Source organism: Orbicella faveolata, unplaced genomic scaffold, assembly GCF_042242905.1.
Source record: "Orbicella faveolata isolate gen_17 unplaced genomic scaffold, um_ofav_v1 contig_47, whole genome shotgun sequence".
NCBI lineage: Eukaryota > Metazoa > Cnidaria > Anthozoa > Scleractinia > Merulinidae > Orbicella > Orbicella faveolata.
The window spans coordinates 9,155,001-9,165,842 of record NW_028301577.1 but is presented as its reverse complement, the minus strand read 5'-3'; the positions used below and the strand labels follow the sequence as shown (position 1 = coordinate 9,165,842).

Genomic DNA, 10,842 nt, shown 5'->3' with positions numbered 1-10,842 from the left:
TTGCCTAGCAGCTGAGGGTAGACTGTTCCAGAGGACTGCAACACTATAGCCAAAGCTATTTTTGTAATGGTTAGTACGTGGCGAGGGAATAGCAAGCTTATTATCAGAATCGCGCAAATTGTAAGAAGTACTGATCACATCACTCCGCTGAATGAAATTTCGAGGACAAATAATTGGGTGCGAGGCCATTTAAGGACTTAAAGACCATCTCAGACTTTAGTTTTTGATGTCGAGTTTCTAAATTGTCCCAGCCTAGTTCTTTAAATAGTTGGTTGGCGTCAGCATCATAACTAGAATGAGTAAGGACGCTGACAGCACGATTTCGAAGTCTCTGTAATTTGCCAGATAATGTTCGTAGAGATTGTACAGCAAGGGGGTTAAGATGTTTCAGAGCGTTCATTTAATCTAAGAAACATACCCCGTTTCTCTGTCTGTTAATTCAGTGTAGTAACGGAAAAGATAAATAAAAATTATTTAAATTTCCTGTGGGGTGATCAGTAGCAAACTCGCAATCTGATGGGCTAAGTAGGTATCTAAGAAAGCGTTCACACTACGTCGGAGGAATCTGAAAACGCAGCTTTATTTCTATGGTTAGGTTTACCGTCCACACTAATCCGTCACGAAAACGGAGCTTTTCGAAAACGCTCTTCAAACCGGAGGAATTTCAAAACGCCAACTTTTCGTTTTCGTTTGGACGGAAAACATTTCGGAAACGGAGCTTTCCGAAAACGATGACGTCACGATAATCACGTGATTTCCCTGCCGAGTTTTCCTCAAACACAAATCCAAAATAACCGGTGATTGTTGCGTTTTTAATTCGTTCGGCGTAATGTGGAGGGGGCCTAATATCGATTGTTAGAATGTCAGTCCTTCGAAACGCGCCCGTGGTTTTCATATATCGTCACAGAACTGAGAAAATTACTTCCGTGTTATTGGTCGAGAGCAGGCGAATTTATTGTTAATTTTTAATTTGCTATTGAGAGCAAATTAACGCGCGCCAGTTTGTAATTTTCTCAGTCGTGTATAAATGAGAATACTTTAATTTATTAATAACAACATGATGAGCAAAACAAGATGGAATGCTCACAAAAAATTCTTGTAGGTAGCATACATAAACACACGACTTCTTTCTTTTTTCGTGGTTTATGATTCGCTGACAGAGAAAGCGTGCAAACAAATTCCGGCGTTGGATCTGTCCCGTGTTTGTCAGCGATTGGCTTGAGTTTCTAATCCATATTCATAGCAGTCATAGAGTTTTTCACATTTTAGATTGTTCGTTGATGAGTGAAGATGTGTCGTCCGGCAGCGGGCCAATTTTACTCCTGAAGGAAGAAGATGTATGCTGGCAGGACCTAACGCGTGGAAAGAAGTTTTCACACTATTCCAACCAAAGGTAAGCATTGCTTTTGGAAAACATTCCGAAAATTTGGTTCAGAAAGTCGCACAACTTCCCAAACTGTTAACCAAGCGAGTGAACACGTGCACTCGCTGTTCGCTTTAAGCGTCGCTTCATCTTGAAACAGGACAGCAAAGCGGTATCTTAAATTCTGTATTTTATTCGCAAAATTTCAAGTAAGGCAAATCAGGAAAAAATGCGCGCTGAACAAAACTGCGATAGCCATTTGGTTTAATTTTCTAAAGATCCATTGTTATTTTTTTTGACGTAACAGTTTGTAATTGCTTTGCCAAATTTTCTTTTCTTTTGTTTAGTTTCTTTGCTGACTTTTGGAATGGTCGTTATTGTACATAATTGAACTGTCAACTGATTTGGCTTTCAAAATGTTATTTTCCAGTTTCGTAGTTATAGCCTCTCCACTGCAGTATTTTTAAAATGTTACTGAGAGTTTGTTGAAGCTTTTATACATTTCGGTATTTGCTGATCATGGATTTTCAATTCCCTCTCCAGGAATTCAGGAAAATTAACTCTGGTATTGAGGAAAGGAGAGTAAAGAAGCTGAAGCCGTGGACAAAGTGGAATCACTGAATAAGGAAGAATTCTTCAAAGATAAGAACTTTGAAATTGTCAGATAGATAGTAAAAATGGTGGCTGAACTATGTCTAAATTTGCTAAGGAATGATCGCAGACTGATTGTCTGGTAAGGATAAAAAAATGACTTAATTAGATGCTGGAAAATAGAAGGAAGTACCGTTTAATTTGCAAGGGAACACCACTCTTGGCTCAAGACATCATACACTAATTGTTTGGAACGGAGGAAAATATGCTTTTAAGTTAGAATCTGAGAAAAGGAACTGAGTACTTAAATTTGCAAGGGAACATCAGCTCTGGGCTCAACAAATCGTACACCATTTGTCTGGATAGGAGAAAAAAGTGCATTTTTAATTAGAATCTGGGAAATGGAACGAAGTACTTTAATTTCAAACTGTTTAACATCAGCCACCATTTGCCGATTCTTTTGCAGACATTGTTGCCAACTTTAACTGTTGATAATTTTGATTTAGTTCTTGCTTGGACCAAATTCTGAAAATAATTGTTTTGATCCAATATGATAAATTATTAAATTTCAAATATTTCTGAAATTTTTACAATTCGATTATTTAGCTTTTGGAAAAATGGGTTTTTCGATTGTTTAGCGTTGTTTTTTTCAAGATCTTTTCGTCATGTCTGCAAAACAGTCGGTGCTTCTACGTTGCTATTATTAATAACTTCGGTTGATGTTGCATCAACTGTACAAGGCTGCAGTTGACAAGAGAATATGGGATTTTTCGGTATAAATTTTTTGCCATCTTTTTCCGTTGGAACCCTGACTGACTAAACTAAACTGAACTAACGTAGGACGCGAAATAATCGATGATGTCAATGATCACTTCGCAGAACATCGTCTACAAACAAACTGACTAGTTCTTTGCTCAATGCATTGATAACAGTACAAACTACTTGCAGCGACTGACTCTGAAAAGCATGTTCACTAACTTGGAACAATCACCGTCACGCTACAAACGAACTGATATTTTTCTAACCATATACGAATGCCGAGGTTGCGCTATACGAATCAAAACTGTCAATAACACATCACGCTATTACTGGTAACAAACATCACGCGACTCTTGATCACCTGACAGTCGACAAATACCACGATGAACGGTAACGAACAGTTGCAAACAACTTTTACTTGACTCCAGAACTTACAAAATATACAAACCACTTTATCACAGGGTTCAAACCATTTATTGATAAACAGATTTGTTTTTTGCCAGGCAAAAGACTTTTAGTTCAGTTCCATTTTGGCTTGTTTTCGTTTGGTAAACGTTCGTGCGGAGATTGTTTATAGATGCCTATATTCTCTTGTCATATATTTGGTGCTTGTTATAAAACCCTTACTGCCTGATTCGGGGACTATTAGTAAGGTTAAGAGGTCTAGATAAAATCAGTATTTCAAGTTTTAGTGTTACGGACCACAAAATCACACAGAAAGTAACCAAATTGACCGCATTGTTTTGTCAAGTATTGAATGTGTCTATAACTGTTCAGATTTTCGAAAAGAGAAACAAACTGCAGTTCGTGTTATTCAGCTTTATGATTGTCTGGTTTGATGTTCAACTAAATTAAAGTCTGGATTTTCAGTTTCCTTATTATACAGGCCAAATATTTAATAAACAAAACCAGCTGTGAGGAATAATTTTAAAATAATCAACTTTTCAATTTGTGGAATGTCAAAACCTGCTTTGATTAATTTGCTTCACAATTGTCTTGTTTATCTTCATAATATTAAATTATAATCGCTTTCTTGTGCTAGACATAGCCAAAATGAAATTTCTGATTTGTTATTTTTTAAAAAATCCGTTTTCATTTCGTTTGTAAAACAACATTGTTGTGGAAAGCTTTTCGGTTTAATTTTTCCATACTATTTTACGTCAACAAAACGATAAAACAAAATCTGAAACGATTAACCCGGGTTCATAGCTATCTTGTTTAACTTCAAAGTTTAATTATAATGCTATTTGAGAAAGTGTTTTCTGGACGATTAAACAAGATTAAATCGTAAATTTCAAACTGTTTCATATCATTTCTTGCGTGTTTTCATCGCTTTGTAATGTTTTCTGAATTGTTTTGCCTTAATTTCGTTGTGTTTATTGTGGTCCGTATAACTTCTATTTATTTCAATCAAATGTTCTAGTTCAATAAGGGTTGGGTTAAACTTGCAGAATAGAATCGCATCTCTTTGATCAGGCACTTGGGTTTTATGATAAGTTGGCTGAAAATGTATACTTGTAACTGGATGAAAACCTATTTCTGCCGGCGCTCGTTGTAACACAGGACATTGCGTTAAAACGAATTAAAAAATTCATTAGACACTAAATTACTGCTGATTTCTGAATTGCTGAAGTTTTTGTTGAAATTGAAATAGAACATGAAATTAACTAAGAGTAAGATCACAATCAGTTGTTGTGTGGCTAAACAACAGTTGAAATTGTCTGTATTATTCCAAAACTTCGTAACTGTTGTTACATATTGTTTAGGACGGGTACATTTCTTCCAGGTTGAAGTTAGCAAAACGATAGTTGAAATTGTCTTTATTACTCCAAAACTTCATAACTGTCGTTGCAGATTGTTTAGGAATAGGTGAATTTCTTGATGTTCAAAACAACAATTGAAATTGTCTGTATTATTCCAAAAACTTCATAATTGTCGTAGTACAAATTGTTTAAGACGCGCAAATTTATTGAAGTTCTTAACAAAACAACATCTGAAATTCTCTGCCACGCTCCAAAATTTCGTAACTGTTGTTACAGATGTTTCGAAGTTTTTGATTCGGCTTGTCCTGTGTTACAAACGAGAATCGGTTGAAAAAGGTTTTCATCCGAAACATCATCTCGTGCAAAAGGGTTTGAAAATACCTAAATTTTTCGGTTCAAAATTCGATTTGGAATATTTTTTAAGGGTGGGAAACAAATTGGCGTTTTACTTTCAACTTTTTTGCACGAGGTGATGTTCAAATAATTTTTGGCGGGAAAATTTCAAGAGAAGCCATTTTGAATTTTTTTGCCCAGAAAGTTGTCAGGGTAAACGCTGTGCAAATTTTTTCCAATTTTCCCGCCAAAAGTCTTAGTATATATAGGGAGCATTTTTTCTTGACACCTTTTTAATTAATTAAATGGAATTTAAATTAACTAACTAAAGAATATTAGAGTAAATAAAGTTATTTAAAAGACAAAAAGCATTTGTCTGTTTATTGTTTAAAAAACACAATTAAAGATTACTAATAAAGATGGGAAAGGAAACTGTACTGGTAATATTTATTGTCTTATGTTATTTAAAAATATAAATAAAGCAGATGACACAAGACTTAAAAATTTTAACCTTTATTTTTTTTCAAAAAAAAAATTGGCGCATGCGTATTTTAGGCGCCTGTATTTTTTCTAAGTTTTTTGGCGGGAAAAATCAAAATTTTTAAACAGAATTTACAGCAAGTATGGAGAAATTAAAAATTTTTTGAAAAAAAAACGGCGCATGCGTATTTTGAGCGCCCGTATTTTTTCTAAGTCTTTTGGCGGGAAATTGAAAATGTTTAAACAATTTACTTACAGCAAGTATAGTGAAAAAATTTTTAAAAGACGGCGCATGCGTATTTTGAGCGCCCGTATTTTTTCTAAGTCTTTTGGCGGGAAAATTGAAACCGTTCAAACCGATGTTACTTAGGAAAAAACTAACACAAAAAATTCAACATTAAATATATTTAGAAAATTTGTGTTATTCCAGTGATAAATTTCAGTCGAAGCTATGATTTCACAAACAGCTCAAAATGGCAGAAACTAATTCGCTCTGATAACAGTCCTATCATGATACTGGGTGACAAATTTTCCTGCGATTCTTTCGACTTAGTCTTGAAGTAAACTCTTGGTTTAGTTTGTTTTCTACCTCTGAGTAAACTTGTGTTTATCTTGAATTCCACTGGGCTGATTTCTTCTTTTGGTTTTGCAATGAATGTCAAAAGCATCCAGAAACCTACGAGAATAAAAGAAAAAAGTAAATTAGTTGCTGCAATTTAACAATACTAAAACTCGTTACGATAAGTGCCGCATCCTTATTGCTTCAAAAACGCTGGTTGACTCCATCAAATAAAACTTTAAATTTAGTGGTCGAATAATCAGGGGTCAGTTACATCAACAGTTGAATAATCGCAGTCGATTTCTTTGGTGAACATTTTTATTTCTTATATATTTTCCAAATGGCTCTGGATGAATTTGCTTCGCGTCCGAAATCTGGGTTGTCACACAACACGTCTAGTGGCGCCCCAGAAAACGGCAGCGAATCTTAAACCCCTGGACCAGGTTGTATACAATCTAGCTAGTGCATGTCCTGCTTGAGTTCTCTTACAGGAAAATGAGAAATTACTCCAAGATAAATCCGACTCGTGTGCGTCACCTTGAACACAAAATGTGCACTGTGACACCAACTATTATTGATTTGCATTTTGTTTTCATGCATTCCCTGGTGTATTCGTCTTGGGCATAAAACCTTGTATTTTTTTCTAGTTTTCCGTTTTTGACTTCAGTTAAATGTGAATGAAACAACTTTTCTGGAAGAAAACAAATGTAAGTAATTGTGAACTTCAAATGCTTGATTTGAATTTCGCGGCTCCTGTTCGCGGCTTTAGCCTCCGAGTAAACTCGCTCATTAGATATGATAATATTGTATAAAAAAACTATTTTCTTTTCGTTGCTAAGTCCGTGCTTTTATGAATAATAACCACCAAGAGAATATGATCACTTCCGGACTTGTTTATTCTCTGCACTTTTATTTTCAAAATTTCCTTCGATCCGTCAATAATTTTGTCTTTTTCAATCCAAATTCCTCCTTTCCGAGCCACGGGCTCTATTAGCTTCTACTTGCATTATTCAATGTTCGGTTTCAACGGTGATTAATTTCATATAGCAATCTAGAATTAACGTCAAAAATCAATTTCTTGATAAATTGCAAATTGTGAATTTAAACAGTAAAGGCGAGAAAAAAGTTTTAAACCGCGAAATAAACCTTTGGTCAACGGCAGTATTGTAGTGTTTATAGGCGGCTTTCGAACAACCTGGTCCAGACCTACAGGTTAATGCACGTTTCTAAACTTATCAACTCACCTTATTGAAAAGCGTCATTCCTGAAGTTGTCCTTTTTTCCATTCCAGCTTCTCTTATCCCAAGCTTGATATTTTCTTGGAGAGAGATATAAAGTTCCATGTGAATACATGTTGACTGAACGTGTATCTAAGTAAAATGTGATCAACTTTAAGGGCAGGAGATTGATCTTGATTTCACAGAGAGTTGCGCCCTTGTGCGATTTTTAAACCTTTTGCGTTTTAACGAAGGACAAGCACTCGAAAGGTCAGCTTTCCCTGATGTTTCCCCTCTATTATTTGCAAATAATAAACTAAGGTTTCTTTAGGTGAGAATCTTGGTTAGAGTCTTATAACTAGGACATGCCTTTATACAAATACACAACCCAAGTGTAAGCTCTCCGTAAATTAAAAGTCAAGAAAACCTTTGGACAGCTTTTCTTCAGTTCACGCTGCCTTCTTAAGTTAGAACCAATGCAATTGAGAAGAATGGTTCTTTTTCCAATGAGAAAAGTTGCAAAGTTCCACAGCCATCAAAACGTCTCGTGCGGAAAGAGCTTTTAGTCTAGCTAAAGGAGATGCTGTTTTAGTGAAGGCAGAAAAGAATGACATCTGTCCTGGAGTTTGTCAGAGAAGACAAGTGTATTGATACTACACAAACTCTAACCTGTGATTTGAGAAAAACATTATCCTGTTGTCTGTCTGTCCATGCGTATCACGATATCTTTTTCCAGCTTTATGGCATTGTGTTATCCTTTGAAAAAAAAAGTACAGTTCTGTTTAGATAAGGCTGATATAAGTGTTTTATACACAGCTAGCTCATAAGGTCGTTGATTGCAAATTTTCCTCAGTATTGCCTGGAATTCAGGTCTACCCAGTAAGTGGAATAGTGTAGTAGCAAAGTAACGATCCCTCCACCAAACGAACTCTTAACTCCACACTCTTACTGGTCAAGTGCAGTCTGTGAACCCAAGTAAGAGTTTTAAAAGGAGCTAACTGAATGCAAAATACATCGCGAACCCAGGGCTTCAATAATTGAAGAGTCAACTGTAACCATTTAGTTTTGTTCTTCCAGAAGCTTCCTTCCCCCAACCAAAGAGAAGATTGACAATTACAGATTTTATTCTACGCCAAAATAGCTTGTCCTTGTCTTTTGGGCCCAAGCACTCAGAAAAAATATAGACTTTTCGGTCTTCAAGTTTAAATCTGATTGACAAATAGAAAAGAAAAAGGCACCTCAACGTAAAGCGATTCTGACGAGCCTACAAGACAACACCTTAGCTTCGTAGTTTGTTTTGTTATAATCTCCAAACTGAAGTACTACAATTAATAAAAAAGCCACAAGTAGCTGTTTAACCTGCCATGTAAGTGCAACTTATCTCTTCGGAGTTTCGTAGAAAGTAAATGAAAGCAAAATGTCTTCTAAATAACACTGAGTTTAGAGTCTGCGGAATAGAAACGACCTTGAGTTTAAACAGTTTGATACTAATCGACTAACCTCTTTTAAGAAAATTTGTCCAGAAGTTGTTCTTATCCTGTGGAATAGCGTTTGATGATATCCAGCTTATCCCGTTCTGTGCTTGGCAATTTTAATTCTGCTTGGAGTAAATGAAGTATAATATGAACTGACATACATACTGCGTAACGCACCTGACGGTAATGATGATAATGTGCGAGGGAGGGGGGTGGGGTGGGGTAACTAAAATGTATATCGCAGGACGAACTGACAGTATTAGAGACGCTATAAAATTCACGTACTTTGTCAGAAAAAAAGCATTCCTCAGGCAGAATGTTTTACATGTCTCTGGGATAGTAAGAACATAGGATTAAAACCAATGAATTCTACAAAAAACAGAGGGTCAATATAGGGAAACTATATGCCCCAATACGTGGACTTTTTTGCCTGTAAACAACTAAGCCATTTCCAGCGATTTCAACTCAGTTTATTTCGTGTGACAGCTGTTTAACCACCTGCACAATCTGGTCGAAGGTTGTTATTTAACAAACGCAATAACGATTTCTATCTTTCCATGGCATAATTTAGTAACATAACGATATCTTCCTAAAGAAAGTTATAGTAGAATCTCTTACCTCAGCCAAGTACATGGCATCTAAAACGGTCCGTTCCACATGCGATACGTTTCTTTGAGAACCAGTTGTCGTTCATGTATAATCATGAAGGGATCTTGAACTGTTGCTGATGTTGACATCCAAAGTGTTTTTGTGCCAGTTTGGCCTAAACGTTCCTTTAATACCACTCTATCTGGGCAAAAAATAGAAGGCATAATGAAGTGAATACTCCTCATAAGTGTTTTTATAGTTCATGTCATTTCGTGCCAATGCTAGACCTAGTTAATAGCAACATGTAAGAGTTTAGTACGTACCCATACTGTGGATTGAACATCAGAAGCAAGAATTGTTAAAAGATGCAGCACTCCTCTCACTCCACTGCGATTCAACTGATAGGACAAGATCTATAAGAAGTGAACAAAAAATACGCTATTCATTTGAACCCAAGCATTTTAGCAATTCATGAAGTGTTGAAACTATAAGAGATGTTAATATTGATCTTGTATTGCGGAAGAATTTTCTCCAAACGTTTTTTACTTGCAGTCATCTCAAATGAAAGGTTGTGTATGGAGCATTAAACAAAAAAAACACGCGCCTCTTAGCAACGTGTTCATGGTAACACCAGTCATCATTACCATCAACATCATCATCATCATCATCATCGTCGTCGTCGTCATCATCGTCATCATCATTATCAACGTCATCATCGTCATCATCAACGTCATCATTATCATCATCACTGTAGCAGTTACTAATAACCATATTTTGTTGTGAACATGCCTAAACAACAAAGAATGATGTATACCTGCAACTGAGAGTTTGTGCTCAGCCTCTTCAAGTACTTATAAAGAACAGGCTCCATCTTCACAGACTTTACTTCAACTGTAGAGTTCTCCTTAGCTCAATTCTTCAGCTGCAACCAAACCAACCAAACAAGTCAGGCTCATTCCTTAAGCCCTGGTCAAACAGCGCATGATAGCAGATGATAGCCGATGATATATAGTCATAGCACGGGCTTCCGTTTGACCCCAAACTATCATGCACTATTACTTGACTATCATAATGATAAATAACAATAACAAATTAATATTTTACGAGGAGGCATCCAGGCATAACATACGTTACGTTTGTGAGCTTGTTGATCAGTGGTGCTTTCTATGAAAGACAAGTATAGACTGCGATCTTTTTAGTTTAAAATTTCATTCATTTGAAAGGACTCCTGTCCGAATTTAATTTTATTCAAATTAGTCGGACACGCCAATTGAAGATGTTTACTTAAGCCTTCTATGGACATACAGCTACATTTTTCTAGAAATTCGAACGAAATATCAGCACAATAAAGTTTGATTACCTCTCAACTTGAGAAGGTTCGTAACGAAATAAACTATCCACTTCTTCGAAGTTGAAGTTGCTCCTGATTGCGGCCATCATTCTTGTTCTTGTAAAGCAACATTAACTAACATTGACTCCACGTCCTGCTGTTCAAGCCCTGTATTTACTGCCACGAAGGAATATGACGATGTTCCATGCGTTGACTTTGACGTTAACTTAGCAGCTTTCTTTGCCTCAGAAGAACCACAGAACGACGTTCATGTTTAGCCACGTTCGCCATGCTCTTTCTTCGTGAAGAGGTGACTTTTGAAATATGAATAATTGAATACTAATGTACGATTCATCTGCAATTCAAATCGTGGCCTCCATGTGC

The 10,842-nt window shown here is 36.2% G+C and overlaps 1 long non-coding RNA gene across 1 annotated transcript; it reads right to left on the bottom strand.

The window, feature by feature from the left end:
• Window positions 1-7,740: 7,740 nt before the first annotated feature.
• LOC110052690 (uncharacterized) lies at window positions 7,741-10,760 on the bottom strand. The gene is made up of 5 exons (XR_002297064.2): window positions 10,489-10,760; window positions 9,943-10,050; window positions 9,452-9,541; window positions 9,159-9,330; window positions 7,741-7,821 (listed from the first exon to the last, which is right to left on the bottom strand). It is a non-coding gene; the product is annotated as an uncharacterized LOC110052690 (long non-coding RNA).
• Between the last annotated feature and the right edge of the window lie 82 nt (window positions 10,761-10,842).